The 16,357-nt window shown below is 49.4% G+C and overlaps 1 long non-coding RNA gene across 2 annotated transcripts in view; it reads left to right on the forward strand.

The window, feature by feature from the left end:
* Window positions 1-15,927, forward strand: part of LOC140408766 (uncharacterized) — a 39,369-nt gene extending 23,442 nt beyond the window's left edge. For both annotated transcript variants that reach the window (XR_011940195.1, XR_011940196.1), the window contains exons 2-3: window positions 13,597-13,734; window positions 15,359-15,927. This is a non-coding gene — a long non-coding RNA (uncharacterized lncRNA). The remainder of the gene's footprint in view (window positions 1-13,596; window positions 13,735-15,358) is intronic.
* Window positions 15,928-16,357: the final 430 nt, after the last annotated feature.

The following is a 16,357-nucleotide window of genomic DNA, read 5'->3' on the forward strand; positions in this document are numbered from 1 at the left end:
CTGAATTCTCAGCTGGTACGGGAATTGAATCCGCACTGCTGGCCTTGTTCTGCATCACACACCAACTGTTTAGCCCACTGAGCTAAACCAGCTCCTCATATTTGTGAATATGCATCTCAATTTATTCTTACTCAGTAGATTTGAAACGGATGCTATATTAGACATGACAACAGAGAAGGATAGACACTTAACCATTGACATGGTCCTACTGCAGCCTAACTGAATTATGATGTGGAGATGCTGGCGTTGGACTGGGGTGAGCACAGTAAGAAGTCTTACAACACCAGGTTAAAGTCCAACAGGTTTGTTTTGTATCACTAGGGGCTGTTTAGCACAGGGCTAAATCGCTGGCTTTGAAAGCAGACCAAGGCAGGCCAGCAGCACGGTTCAATTCCCGTAACAGCCTCTCCGAACAGGTGCCGGAATGTGGCGACTAGGGGCTGTTCACAGTAACTTCATTTGAAGCCTACTTGTGACAATAAGCGATTTTCATTTTTTTTTTTCACTAGCTTTCGGATGAATTCAGGTGAATTCAAAACAAACCTGTTGGACTTCAACCTGGTGTTGTAAGACTTCTTACTCTAACTGAATTATAGTCTCGTATAAAGTAAGTAAATGTATTTTTAAACCAGGCCAATTAAAATTACCTCCAATGTAATGTCAGTGCACAACACATTATTAGGAACTCTTCTTACCTTGCGGGAATTTTATTTTTTCTTGTTTTGGATTGGTTGATGCATTCACAACCACTGCTCTACTTTGCCAAGCATAATCATAGACCAATCAAAGGAAGTTCATGGTCGCCAACATCGTTGGAGGTATGGTACCTGAAGGAGGAGGATGTATTCACATAAATAAGCCTTGTAACAGACAGACTGTGTTGCCTTAGTGTAAAGAAATTTTACATGAATGTATTAACCAGAGGAAATTAAACTCCCCCTCCCATTTATGTTTATTTACACCAGAGTCCTCCCCAAGAGTAATGATTGTTCTGAGCTTGGTCAACAGCTCTACTACAAAGGTGTTCAAGCCTGTTATCTTCATTGACTATGTAAATACGTTCCATTGAACCTTGAGGAAACATATAGGGCTGAACTTTCGGGGCCTTGAAGGGAGGAACAGAGGCAGGGGGCTCCCGAAAATACCGATGCTGGCTGCCTTGTCAGTTGTCGGATGTTGTTCCTGGTGTTGGTTATTTTGAGGGAGGTGTGTTTGAAGCTAGCCCCCATAAGGCAGGTAGGTATCTAACCTCATTAAGCGCCTGTTAAAGGTACCTTTAGGAGATTCGATCTCCCAGTCCAGTTTTCCGATGTGAAGAGGAGCAGCTCAATTGCCTTACAGTGACCACCCAGTGGCAGATCAAGTTGCCAGCACTCCAGGCAGGCCTACGGGCCCTCCCTGCCTGCATGACTGGGGGGAAAGCCAAAGACCATCCTGTAGAAGGATTCCCTCATAGGAATGTGCGTGGAAGCTCATGCCTTTTTCTTTGAAAATTTAAAAAACATTTCTGAAACCTTCCTGTTGAAACAACTTCCAACTTACTTACCTTGTGCCGTAGCAAAGTGTGTTTCTGAATCTGATTGGCCATCCAGCTTTCAGAAACTGCCCAATACCATTCATTAGTCAGGAATCAGTCTCCATAGATCCTCAGTTAAGTGCTCACCCATGTAAAAATCTGAACATTAATTAGTTTCCCATTGGAAGCATGTTTCTGAGCTGAAAACAAAATCAGAACCTTCTTTATTGTCTTTTTGGTGAAAATTAAGCCTGTAACATTTAAATCCTTGTTCTCATTAATATAGATCATGATACTATCTGATCTTGGTATTCTGATTTATAACTAATCTACCAATGAGGCAACAGTGCCAAAAACATTCATTTTCAAATCCAAAGAGGAAAAACCACTAAATCATAAATTAAATCTGCTACAACCTCTGTGGAGACTGATAACTTTAAAAACGCAAGTTCGAAACTCCAGTTAATAGTTGAACGGAGCATACAGGATTTCACGGTTTAAGACTTTTATTATAAAAAATGATGAAAAGCACCATAACTAAACACAGCTGTTTTTAGCAACTTTTACATTAAACCCCCCCAAAAAATCCTTTTTCTTTTAGTACACTGAAAACACACTACATAGATATACACTACACTGTCCCTTAATTAGACATTGAATTCTCCTTGTAATCAGTCCCAGGTGATTCTTACCTCCCAAGGGTTTACTTGGGATTCTCCGACCCCCCCCGCCGGGTCGGAGAATCGCCGGGGGTCGGCATGAATCCTGCCCCCGCAGGCCTCCGAATTCTCCCACCCCCCAAAAACCGGCGTGGCGTGAGTCGCGTCGCCTGCCTCGGAGAATGGCGGGGTCCGGCGCGACTCAATGGGCCCCGGGGCCGCCCAAATTCTGTGGGCCGCGATGGGCCGAAGTCCCGCCCACCTGTAGCCAGTCCCATCGGCGTAAATTGGAGTTGGTCCCTTACCGGCGGGACCTGGCGGCGTGGGTAGCCTCCGGGATTATTGGAGGGTCGGGGGGGGGGGATCTGGCGTTGGGATGTGCCCCCACGGTGGCCTGGCCCATGGTCGGGGCCCACCGATCCACGGGCGAGCCTGTGCCGTGGGAGCACTCTATTCCTTCCGCACCGGAGGCCGTGGTCATCCACCATTCCCGGTGCGGAAGTGACTCCATGTGCGCATGCGCGGGGATGACGTCAGCAGACGCTGACGCTCCCGCACAAGAGCGGACCCGCGCCGGCCGGCGGAGTCCCTTCGGCCCCGGCTGGCGTGGCGCCAAGCCCCTTTCCCACTGGCCTGAGGGGCCCAACCACTCCGGGGCGGGCCTAGCCCCTGAAGGTGCGGAGGATTCCGCACCTTTGGGGTGGCCCGACGCCGGAGTGGTTCACGCCACTCCGTTCCGCCGAGACCCACCCGCCCTGCTGGGTAGGGGAGAATCCCGCCCCTCCTCTAGTGAAAGCTAGGCAAATCTTCCAGCCTCATTTTAACTCCTCATGAATTTGATTTTTCAATCTGAAAATGAGCTCCCTCCCACGATTCTGCCCAGTGAACCACAGCATCCTGCTGCCTATAACTGCTCTCCATTTCCCAGGTCGTGGCAGACTAACTTTGCCCATACGTTTTCAGGAATATCTTAGGCTCTTCCTGTCTCAAACCACATCTCCATGGCAATGGAAATGACACAGACCTTGTCTCCCTGATTTCACAATATAACCCAGCATTCTGCTAAGTCACGCTATTTGAACATGTTAAACCATGTGTTAAACCAACTATCATCCAATGTCAATCTCAAGTGTGTCCCTCCATTTAGCCATTTGCTCTTCCATACCTAGTTTGCTTTTATTACCAGCTGACCTTTATTGCAGCAAAATTTCCTGTGCAGTGTTTCTGGAGGTCAAGGCACACTAAGAATATGGCTTTTTCCTGTCAATTAGCAACCTAATTTCTTCAAAAGTCTTTGCTATCGGGAAAGCAAGATTTGCTTTCCCTAATATTGTGTAGCCTGTCAATTATTAGATATTTTTCAGAGAGATAATTTACCATTTTGTTCCAATTATTCATTCCATCAGTCTTCTGATTACTGAACATGAGAATGATTCCAGGAATGAGGAACTTCAACTACGGCTCAAGATTGGAGAAGTTAGGACTATTTGTGGTAAACACCACTGGTAACACATTGCATGTATTACGGTACTGCCACTGTATTACAGGTACCACAGTAAATCCCAGCCTGCTGGCTCCTCCCAGCAGGCAACGTATAAAAGTGTATGCTCTCCTGCGCTGCTCCCATTCTGGTTCCAGCTGCAGGAGGCACAACATCTTGTGCAATAAAGCCTCGATTGTTTCATCATTCTCGTCTCGTGGTAACTGACGGTACATCAATTTATTGCACAAGATTTTAAAAGATGACCATCTTAATCAAGCCTCATCGCCTGGAGCTGAGCCCTCGCACAGCCAACGCCACATCCACCTTCGAGCACTGGCTAGCCTGCTTTGAAGGCTACTTCAGAGCAGCCACTGAAGAACTCTCGGACCCACAGAAGCTCCAAGTCCTCTTCTCACGGGTGAGCCCTCAAGGTTTTCCCCTCATCCGGGATGCGCCCACCGACACAGAAGCGAGGACGCTACTAAAGGGACACTACATTAAGTCGGTGAATCAGGTGTACGCCAGCCACCTCCTGTCCACGAGACGGCAACTCCCGGGGAAGACTCTGGATGATTTCTTGCGGGCTCTACAGATTCTCGGTAGGAACTGTGATTGACAGGCAGTTTCGGCAGTCCGACACACTGAACTACTAATCAGAGACGCTTATGTCACAAGCATTATGTCTATGTACGCTCGCCAGTGAGTATTGGAAGGAGGTACACTCGATCTTGCAGGGACTGTGCAGCTTGCTATTTCCCTAGAAGTGGCCTCCCATAATCTGGAGGCCTCCACCTCCGACCATGCGGCACCCTCATGGGCATTGTGTGCCCCAGCAGCTGCCGATTCCAGCTCACCGCAAGCCTGCGCTGCGCGGCAGCCAGCCAACTCCGGAGGGTCCAAATGTTATTTTTGTGGCCAGAGCAAACATCCCAGGCAGTGCTGCCCAGCGCGGAGCGCGATCTGCAACGGGTGCGGGAAGAAGGGCCACTTCGTTTCTGTTTGCTAGGCCCGGTCGGTCGCCACTGTTTCCAGGCCCAGCATTGCTACACCCCCCACATGCGATCCAGGGGCACCGCCATCTTCTCCACCACAGGCCACGTGCGGCCCGTGGTCGCTGCCATCTTTGATGCTGCCCATCATGTGCGCCCCGTGGGCGCCGTCATCTCCGGGGCCATTTTGGACCGCGCCTCAGGACCCCTGCCCGTCTGGCCGTTCGCTGCCTGCTGATACCGCCGCCGCCACTGATCAGCCCGGGACCTCCCAACATCTTCCGCAGCTCGCCTCCATCACCCTTGATCAGTCTCGGCCCCGCAACCTCGCGACCGATACGACGACGGTAAAGATCAACGGGCACGAGACGACCTGCCTCTTTGACTCCGGGATCACAGTGAGTTTCATCCACCCTGCTACGGTAAGGCGCTGCTCCCTTCCAGTATTCCCCGTCACCCAGAAAATCTCCCTGGCCTCCGTATCCCATTCCGTGCAAATCCGGGAGTACTGTGTCGCGACCCTCACCGTTCAGGGCACAGAGTACAGCAACTTCAAGCTCTACATCCTCCCCCACCCCTGCGCTGCCCTGTTACTAGGGCTTGAGTTTCAATGCCACCTCCAAAGCGTTACTTTGAAATTCAGCGGACTCCAGCCCCCCTCACCGTCTGTGGCCTCACGACCCTTAAGGTCGATCCACCTTCACTTTTTGCAAACCTCACCCCGGACTGTAAGCCCATTGTCACTAGGAGCAGAAGGTACAGTGCCCAGGACAGGGCCTTCATCAGGTCGGAGGTCCAACGGCTTCTGCGGGAGGGGATCACTGAGGCCAGCAACAGCCCCTGGAGAGCTCAAGCAGTGGTAGTGAAGACTGGGGAGAAGCACAGGATGGTCATTGACTACAGTCAGACCATCAACCGGTACACGCAGTTCGATGCGTACCCCCTCCCACGCATATCTGACATGGTTAATCAGATTGCGCAGTATCGAGTCTTCTCCACAGTGGACTTGGAGTCCGCCTAACACCAGCTCCCCATCCGCCCGGAGGACCGCCACCTCTATCATTTCCTTAGAGTTCCCTTCGGCGTCACCAATGGGGTCTCGGTCTTCGAGCGAGAGATGGACCGAATGGTTGACCAGTACGGGCTGCGGGCTACCTCCCCGTACCTAGATAATGTCACCATCTGCGGCCACAACCAGCTGGACCACGACGCAAACCTCCAAAAATTCCTCCAGACCGCCAAACTCCTTAACCTCAACTACAATAAGGAGAAATGCGTGTTCCGCACCAACCGTTTAGCCATCCTTGGCTGTATAGTGGAAAATGGAGTCATAGGGCCTGACCCCAACTGCATGCGTCCCCTCCTGGAACTCCCTCTCCCCCACTGCCCCCAGGCGCTGAAACGATGCCTGGGGTTTTTCTCATATTGCACCCAGTGGGTCCCTAATTATGTGGACAAGCCCCGCCCACTCAAGTCCACAGTTTTTCCCCTGACGGCTGAGGCCCGCCGGGCCTTCAGCCACATCAAGGCGGACATCGCCAAGGCCACGATGCACGCAGTCGACGAGTCCCTCCCCTTTCAGGTGGAGAGCGATGCATCAGACGTAGCTCTGGCCGCCACCCTCAACCAGGCGGGCAGACCCGTGGCTTTCTTTTCCCGCACCCTCCATGCCTCCGAAATTCAGCACTCCTCTGTTGAAAAGGAGGCCCAAGCCGTTGTGGAAACTGTGCGACATTGCCGGCATTACCTGGCCGGCAGAAGATTCACTCTCCTCACTGACCAATGGTCCATTGCCTTCATGTTTAACAATACGCAGCGGGGCAAGATCAAAAACGACAAGATCTTGAGGTGGAGGATCGAGCTCTCCACCTACAACTATTGAGCCCGGGGAAGCTCAATGAGCCCCCTGATGCCCTCTCCCGCGGTACATGTGTCAGCGCACAAGTGGACCGACTCCGGGCTCTCCACAATGACCTCTGCTACCCGGGGGTCACCCGGTTCTTTCATTTTGTCAAGGCACGCAACCTGCCCTACTCCAGCGAGGCGGTCAGGACCGTAACCAGAGACTGCGAAGTCTGCCCAGAGTGCAAGCCGCACTTCTACCGGCCAGATAGAGCGCACCTGGTGAAGGCCTCCTGCTCCTTTGAGCGCCTCAGCATGGACTTCAAAGGGCACCTCCCCTCCACCGCCACAACGTGTACTTCCTCAACGTAATTGATGAGTACACCTGGTTCCCTTTCGCCACCCCATGCCCCAACATGACTTCTGCCACAGTAATCAAAGCCCTGCACAACATCTTCACTCTGTTCGGTTTTCCCCACATACATCCACAGCGATCGGGGAACCTCCTTCATGAGTGATGAGCTGCGTCAGTTCCTGCTCAGCAAGGGCATCGCCTCGAGCAGGATGACCAGCTACAACCCCCGGGGAAACGGGCAGGTGGAGAGGGAGAATGGGACGGTCTGGAAGGTCTAAAAATCTCCCGGTCTCCTGCTGGCAGGAGGTCCTTTCCGACGCGCTCCACTCCATCCGGTTGCTCCTGTGCACCGCTAGTAACGAGACCCCTCACGAACGCGTGTTTGCCTTCCCTAGGAAGCCCACCTCCGGGGTCTCGCTCCCAACATGGCTGACAATTCCTGGACCCATCCTCCTCTGGAAGCATGTGCAGAGCCATAAATCGGATCCCTTGGTTGAGAAAGTCCACCTCCTCCATGCGAACCCACAGTACGCCTCCGTGGCACACCCTGACAGGCGACAGGACACAGTCTCCTTCCGGGACCTGGCACCCGCTGGGTCCCCACCCAAAACCCCCAACCTGATACCGCTCTTCCTCCCAGGTTGCCTCATTCACCCCTGTGCCACCCACCATCCCACCAGGGAACCTCACCGCAGCCCCCACCCCAGCAGGATCCGTCCCCCCACTGGAACCACTAAGGGGTGACGAAGGAGAGGACAACATGCTCCCGGAGTCGCAGGTGGCCACGTCGGCGCCCCCACCACCACCAGGACTGAGACGATCGCAGCGGAGGGTCAAAGCCCCCGACAGACTCAATCTGTAATGTTTTCTTCACCCCCGCTGGACTTTTTTTAAACAGGGGGTGAATGTAGTAAACACCACTGGTAACACATTGCATGTATTATGGTACTGCCACTGTATTACAGGCACCACAGTAAATCCCAGCCTGCTGGCTCCTCCCAGCAGGCGACGTATAAAAGTGTATGCTCTCCTGCACTGCTCCAATTCGGGTTCCAGCTGCAAGAAGCACAGCACCTTGTGCAATAAAGCCTCGATTGTTTCACCATTCTCATCTCGTGGTAATTGACGGTACATCACTATTTTCCTTCGAGATACGAATATTGAGAGGCGACTTGATAGAGGTGTTAAAAATCATGAGGAGTTTGGACAGAGTGTCTAAGGAGAAACTGTTCTCACTTGAGAAAAAGAGGGCCCAGGAAGGGAAACCTTTTACACAGCAAGTGGTTAGGGTTTGGAACGCACAGCACGAGAGAGTGGTGCAGGCAGGTTCAACTGAATCATTCAAAAGAGAATTTGACTGTTATCTGTTATCCACCTCTATCAAACATGGAAAAAAATGGTAGACTATAAAAAAATTGATCTTTTGTGTCAAAATTGGTAGTATTTTCCTTCATAGAGGTGAGAAGAATTAGCAAGTACTCCAAAATAGTTTTACAGATATTTGAAATTGACCTGGATACAATGCGCAGAACCTTTTGATCTCTTCCAACTTTGCGATCCAACTCACTACTATCCTGTAGCTCCATATATCTGCCAATACTCTTATCTCCCAATTCTTTAGAGCTCCATTTTACGCATTCTGTTTATGCCTATGAAACTCTGAATAAGTTGTCTGTTTGGAGGTCTTTTCCTCTGGATTGGATTGGATTTGTTTATTGTCACGTGTACCGAGGTACAGTGAAAGGTATTTTTCTGCGAGCGGCTCAACAGATCATTAAGTACATGGGAAGAAAAGGGAATAAAAGAAAATACATAATAGGGCAACACAAGGTACACAATGTAATACATAAGCACCTGCATCGGATGAAGCAGACAGGGTATAGTGTTAATGAGGTCAGTCCATAAGAGGGTCATTTGGGAGTCTGGTAACAGTGCGGAAGAAGCTGTTTTTGAGTCTGTTCGTGCGTGTTCTCAGACTTCTGTATCTCCTGCCCGATGGAAGAAGTTGGAAGAGTGAGTAAGCCGGGTGGGAGGGATCTTTGATCATGCTGCCCACTTTCCCCAGGCAGCGGGAGGTGTAGATGGAGTCAATGGATGGGAGGCAGGTTCGTGTGATGGACTGGGCGGTGTTCACGACTCTCTGAAGCTTCTTGCGGTCCTGGGCCGAGCAGTTGCCATACCAGGTTGTAATGCAGCCAGATAGGATGCTTTCTATGGTGCATCTGTAAAAGTTGGTAAGGGTTACTGTGGACATGCCAAATTTCTTTAGTTTCCTGAGGAAGTATAGGTGCTGTTGTGCTTTCTTGGTGGTAGCGTCGACGTGGGTGGACCAGGACAGATTTTTGGAGATGTGCACCCCTAGGAATTTGAAACTGCTAACCGTCTCCACCTCGGCCCCGTTGATGCTGACAGGGGTGTGTACAGTACTTTGCTTCCTGAAGTCAATGACAAGCTCTTTAGTTTTGCTGCCGTTGAGGGAGAGATTGTTGCCGCTGCACCACTCCACTAGGTTCTCAATCTCCCTCCTGTATTCTGACTCGTCATTATTCGAGATCCAGCCCACTATGGTCGTATCGTCAGCAAACTTGTAGATGGAGTTGGAACCAAATTTTGCCACGCAGTCGTGTGTGTCCAGGGAGTAGAGTAGGGGGCTAAGTACGCAGCCTGCGGGGCCCCGGTATTGAGGACTATTGTGGAGGAGGTGTTGTTGTTCATTCTTACTGATTGTGGTCTGTTGGTCAGAAAATCGAGGATCCAGTTGCAGAGTGGGGAGCCAAGTCCTAGGTTTTGGAGCTTTGATATGAGCTTGGCTGGGATTATGGTGTTGAAGGCGGAGCTGTGGTCAATAAATAGGAGTGTGATGTAAGAGTCCTTGTTGTCGAGATGCTGTAGGGATGAGTGTAAGGCCGGCGTCTGCTGTGGACCGGTTGCGACGGTATGCGAATTGCAGTGGATCAAAGCATTCTGGGAGTATGGAGGTGATGTGCTTCATGAGCAACCTCTCGAAGCACTTCATTACGACTGAAGTCAGGGCCACCGGACGGTAGTCATTGAGGCACGTTGCCTGGTTCTTCTTTGACACCGGCATGATGGTGGTCTTCTTGAAGCAGGTGGGGATCTTGGAGTGGAATAGGGACGGGTTAAAGATGTCCGCTAACACATCTGCCAGCTGGTCCACGCAGGTTCTGAGTGCACGACCAGGGATCCTGTCCGGGCCTGTCCCTTTCCGAGGGTTCACTTTCAGGAAGGCCGATCTGCCTTCGGAAGCTGTGATGGTGGGTATGGGTGAGTTATGGGCTGCTGGGGCACTCGACAGCAGATTGTTGGTTACCTGCTCGAACCGAGCAGGGAATGCATTGCGTTCATCGGAGAGGGGTGCGCAGGTGCCGGATATACTGTTCGGCTTCGCTTTGTTGCCCATTATGTTGTTTAGTCCTTGCCAGAACCGCCGAGAGTCTGTCTGTGACTCTAGCTTGGTTCGATATTCTCTCTTGGCATCTCAGATGGCTTTGTGGAGGTCGTACCTGGATTTCCTGCATAGGTCAGGGTCGTCTGACTTGAACGCCACAGATCTGTCCATCAGTAGGGAGTCAATCTCGCGATTGAGCCATGGTTTCCGGTTGGGGAACGTATGTACTGCTTTCTTCGGCACGCAGTCGTCCACACATTTGCTGATGAAGTCTGTGACGGTGGTGCCATACTCATTTAAGTTGATCACTGAGTTCTTAAATATGGACCAGTCCACTGTCTCTAAGCAGTCAGGTAAGAGCTCTTCTGTTTCCTCGGACCAGCACTGCATGACCTTCTTAGCTGGATTCTCCCGCTTGAGTTTTTGCTTGTATGCCGGGAGAAGGAGCATCGTCTTAAGATCTGATTTCCAAAAATGCGGTCGGGGGTTGGAACGGTAGGCGCCCTAAATTTTTGAGTAGCACTGGTCAAGAGTGTTGTCGCCTCTGGTGGGACAGGGGATGTGCTGATGGAATTTTGGCAGTACACTCTTGAGGTTGGCCTTGTTGAAGTCTCCGGCCACAATGAACAAGGCCTCCGGGTGTTCTGTTTCGTAGTTGTTTATAACTGTGTACAGTTCGTCCAGCGCCTTCCTTACTTCTGCCTGGGGTGGGATGTAGACCGCTGTGATAATGGCTGAAGTGAACTCACGTGGAAGATAGTATGGGCGGCACTTCACGGCCAGGTATTCCAGGTCCGGGGAGCAGTAGGTCGCCAGGGTTGCCACATCCAAGCACCAGGAGGAGTTGATGAGGAGGCACACCCCTCCACCCTTCGCTTTGCCTGATGAAGCGGTGCGGTCCGCCCGGTGAACTGAGAAGCCTTCAGGTTGTATGGCACAGTCCGGTGAGGCGGGGGTGAGCCATGTCTCTGTGAAACAGAGCACACAGCAGTCTCTTACTTCCCTCTGAGAGGTAAGTCTGGCGTTAAGTTCCTCCAGCTTGTTTTCAATCGCTTGGCCATTTGCCAGGTGTATGCTGGGGAGAGGGGTCTTGAAACCGTGTTGCTTCAGTCTAACCTGCAGACCACCATGTTTCCCTTACTTCCTCAGTTGGCGACTGCAGCTGGATGATCCTGGGATCCGATGGGAGAAGTCTGACCTTGTGGAAGTTAGGTGGTTGTGTCTGGTGGGGTCCAGGGTGCTGGCAGGTCCAAGGCGCTGGTTGAGGTAGAGTGGTTGCTCGGGGGGCATGTTTGCGATCCGGATGGGTCCCGGCGTTCTGCGGGCACGTGAATACCTTGCAGAGGATTTGGGTCCTCATGCGGGGTCTCCACCATTTCGGAGGTCCTGGCTCATAGGCAGGGGCTTCCTGAGGCAGATGGGCTGAGTCCCGTGGTCTGTTCCCTCCCTGGCCTCTCCTGGGGTCGGGTCTTGAAGTAGGCCCAGTCGGGCCTCCACGTGGATTTTTCTTTCTTCCATCTCCAGGTAGGTCGGGTTGCTGGGCGGGCCTCACAGGTTGGGTTGCTGGGCGGGTCTCTCTGGGTCGAGTTGGGCTGGGTCACGTCGTCGAGGGTCGGGTTGGGAGCTCCGGGACTGGGCCGAGCGGTCCAGCGACTGGTGTCGGTTGTTAGGCCGGGTTGGGAGCTCTGAGGTCCGTGTTGGCTCCAAATCGAGGTCGGGGCTTCACTTCCGATTTGGGCCCGATCCACTTCCAGGTCGTGGAGGTCAGGTCGAGTCGGGTCAAAAGGTCTCCACGGGCCTCGGAGGATGTTCAAGCCTGCAAGAAAAGATAAAAGAGAGAAGTTAGTAATAATGTTAGTCTTAGAATTAAATTTTAAAAATTAGAACGAGTATAAGTTGAGTTAAAAGTGGATCTGTTGGGCTGAGGTCGCAGAGAGTCACCTCGCTCCGACGCTATCTTCTTAGGTGTGATATTCAAAATACTGTTCTGTCGATCTTTAATAAAGCTGCCTTCCAACTTATCTTTAGATTTTTTTCCTGCTCTATTAAGAAAAACTCCCTACTCACATTGAAAGAAATACCCCTGACCCCCAGGAAATCCGCACTACTCATACTCCTTGGAAACCTTTCCTTTCCTAACTAAGAGAATTTTGGTCTCCTCCAGAAAATTAATCATCCTGTCCTCCAAGGAAATTCTCCTCCCTACTTCATCCCATCTGCCAACATATTCTTTGGGAGGATGCGTACCTGGGTGTTATTGTAGTTAGTTTCTTACTTATTAAAATATTGAGCTAAGTGTTGCATGGAGAGAATTGTTTTCCAACATGTTTGCCCAGACAGGGCAGCATGGTGGTGCAGTGGATAGCACTGCTGCCTCACGGTGCCGAGGTCCCAGGTTCGATCCCGGCTCTGGGTCACTGTCCGTATGGAGTTTTCACATTCTCCCTGTGTTTGCGTGGGTTTAGCCCCCACAACCCCAAAATGTGCAGGGTAGGTGGATTGGCCATTTTAAATTACTTGGTTGATCCCAGAGTTGAGGGGATTAGATTATGACGAGAGGTTGTGTAGATTGGGACTGTACTCATTGGAGTTTAGAAGGATGCGGGAGGATCTTATTGAGACATATAAAATTATGAAGGGAATAGATAGGATAGATGCGGGCAGGTTGTTTCCACTGGTCGGGGAAAGCAGAACTAGGGGGCATAGCCTCAAAATAAGGGGAGGTAGATTTAGGACGGAGTGTAGGAGGAACTTCTTCACCCAAAGGGTTGTGAATCTCTGGAATTCCTTGCCCAGTGAAGCAGTTGAGGCTCCTTCTTTAAACTTTTTAAAGAAAAAGATAGATGCCTTTCTAAAGAATAAAGGGATTCGGGGATATGGTGTACGGGCCGGAGAGTGGAGCTGAGTCCACAAAGATCAGCCATGATCTCATTAAATGGCGGAGCAGGCTCGAGGGGCCAGATGGCCTACTCCTGTTCCTAATTCTTATGTTCTTATGTTCTTAGTTGGAAAAAAATTAATTGGGTACTCAAATAAAAACATGTTTGCCCAGACATGTGAGCAGCATGGTGGTGCAGTGGTTAGCACTGCTGCCTCACGGCGCCGTGGACCCAGGTTCGATCCTGTCCCTGGGTCACTGGCCGTGTGGAGTTTGCATATTCTCCGATGTCTGCGTGGGTCTCATCTCCACAACCCAAAGATGTGCAGGGTAGGTGGATTGGCCACACTAAATTGCCCCTTCATTGGAAAAAACAAATTGGGTGCTCTAAATTTTAAAAAAAATGTTTGCCCAGACATGCATTTTGTTCATTTACTGTGGCAGTTTTTCATGATATAATTTCAGGAGTCTCTACCACAAGACAGCATTTGGGAATGACACTCAACTCAGGAAATGAGTGAAAGGGAGTTGAATATGACTCATGCAGTGGGCTTGATTACTGGGCGGAGGACAACTGCTTATGTGGGAGAGGCGGAGGACAGGGTAAGGTACTATAAACAGGTACAGGTTCAGACTCTTTGAGAGTGTCATGAATTTCCAGTTGTTCCATGGGAAATCCCATCACATATGCACTCATACGTTAGAGAAGATAAGTTATAGCAACACAGTTTGCTCAACAAACCACAGATATTTGAACCATGTTCTCTTAACTTTAACTGCGCATGTCATCAAGGAAGAAATAGCGAAGCATCTGGATGGAAATTGTCCCATTGGGCAGACGCAGCATGGGTTCATAAAGGGCAGGTCGCGCCTAACTAATTTAGTGGACTTTTTGAGGACATTACCAATGCGGTAGATAACGGGGAGCCAATGGATGTGGTATATCTGGATTTCCAGAAAGCCTTTGACAAGGTGCCACACAAAAGGTTGCTGCATAAGATAAAGATGCAAGGCATTAAGGGTAAAGTAGTAGCATGGATAGAGGATTGGTTAATTAATAGAAAGCAAAGAGTGGGGATTAATGGGGGTTTCTCTGGTTGGCAATCAGTAGCTAGTAGTGTCCCTCAGTGTTGGGCCCACAATTGTTCACAATTTACATAGATGATTTGGAGTTGGGGACCAAGGCCAATGTGTCCAAGTTTGCAGACGACACTAAGATGAGTGGTAAAGCAAAAAGTGCAGAGGATACTGGAAGTCTGCAGAGGGATTTGGATAGGCTAAGTGAATGGGCTAGGGTCTGGCAGATGGAATACAATGTTGACAAATGTGAGGTTATCCATTTTGGTAGGAATAACAGCAAAAGGGATTATTATGTAAATGATAAAATATTAAAACATGCTGCTGTGCAGAGAGACCTGGGTGTGCTAGTGCACGAGTCGCAAAACGTTGGTTTACAGGTGCAACAGGTGATTAAGAAGGCAAATGGAATTTAGTCCTTCATTACTAGAGGGATGGAGTTTAAGACTAGGGAGGTTATGCTGCAATTGTTTAAGGTGTTAGTGAGGCCACACCTGGAGTATTGTGTTCAGTTTTGGTCTCCTTACTTGAGAAAGGACATACTGGCACTGGAGGATGTGCAGAGGAGATTCACTAGGTTAATCCCAGAGCTGAAGGGGTTGGATTACGAGGAGAGTTTGAGTAGACTGGGACTGTACTCGTTGGAATTTAGAAGGATGAGGGGGGATCTTATAGAAACATATAAAATTATGAAGGGAATAGATAGGATAGATGCGGGCATGTTGTTTCCACTGGCGGGTGAAAGCAGAACCAGGGGGCATAGCCTCAAAATAAGGGGAAGTAGATTTAGGACTGAGTTTAGGAGGAACTTCTTCACCCAAAGGGTTGTGAATCTATGGAATTCCTTGCCCAGTGAAGCAGTAGCGGCTCCTTCATTAAATGTTTTTACGATAAAGATATATCGTTTTTTGAAGAATAAAAGGATTAAGGATGTTCGGGCCGGAAAGTGGAGCTGAGTCCACAAAAGATCAGCCATGATCTCATTGAATGACGGAGCAGGCTCGAGGGGCCAGATGGCCTACTCCTGCTCCTAGTTCTTATGTTCTTATGTCCAAGCAGCAGAAAATAAATAAGATTTATGTTATATATACAGATTCTGCCAGTATGTTCCGACTAATTTAAAATTGAATTTTTACTTTTTTTTACCTAGGCCAAAGATGAAGCAGTGAGGATTTAAATCAGCTATGCAAATAACGAATGATGTCCAGTACTCAAAAAGGATTGTACTTGGGATCAAGAATACACATCATTGCTATATGATGAATTGGATTAAATTGACAGGAGGAGATTTCAACAGAGAACTGATAGTGATCATGCAATCATCCCTTTCAAAATCTGGACAACGTTAGTAAAGAATAAAAAAGTTGAAAGAATACTGGGATCTATGTAGACAGGATTGTAGAACAAACAAGTATAATAATCTGCAGCACAAAGAATATATAAATTTAAGCATTTTTATGGTTTTCTAAATACATTGCTTTAATTTTCTACAGGATTACTTGATATTTTTGGGAAATCCTCACATTCATTCTAACAGCATTTGTTATGTTTAACTTGCAACATTGTACATGTATTACTGAACTGTATCATTTCCTATCAGAAACCTTTGGTATGGTCAATTATTTTTAATATCTACTGTCTTCCATTGTTGTACTTTGCTGATTTTAAATGGTATCTTGCCAAAGATAAAGCAGCTATTGTATTGAGCACTTCAAATGACATTCCATGATATTGGACTCTCACTTTGTAAAATCACCATAGTCCCAGATGACAATAGGCTGCTTTCCTCTTTGAGTGGGAGAATTGACTGGTGGTGAATTAACCTGTGAATCTGGTGGTGAATTAACCTGCCACGTGCAAATTGGCATAGGGAGGCAAGAATAAGGGAAGTTAACACGTGGCTGAAAGAGTGGTGTGGGAAAGAGGGGTTCCTTTTCATGGGACACTGGCATCAGTTTTGGGACAGGGGGGACCTATACCGTTGGGATGGTCTCCACCTGAACCGAGCTGGGACCAGTGTTCTGGCAAAAAGAATAAATAGGGTGGTCAATAGGACTTTAAACTAAAGATTGGGGGGGAAGGGAAAGTCAGGGAACCAAGAGGTGAAGTAATCAGTGGGAAGCGTAGCTGCTTAGGAATACAAAAAAGC

Source organism: Scyliorhinus torazame, chromosome 1 (assembly GCF_047496885.1).
Source record: "Scyliorhinus torazame isolate Kashiwa2021f chromosome 1, sScyTor2.1, whole genome shotgun sequence".
NCBI classification, from domain to species: Eukaryota; Metazoa; Chordata; class Chondrichthyes; order Carcharhiniformes; family Scyliorhinidae; genus Scyliorhinus; species Scyliorhinus torazame.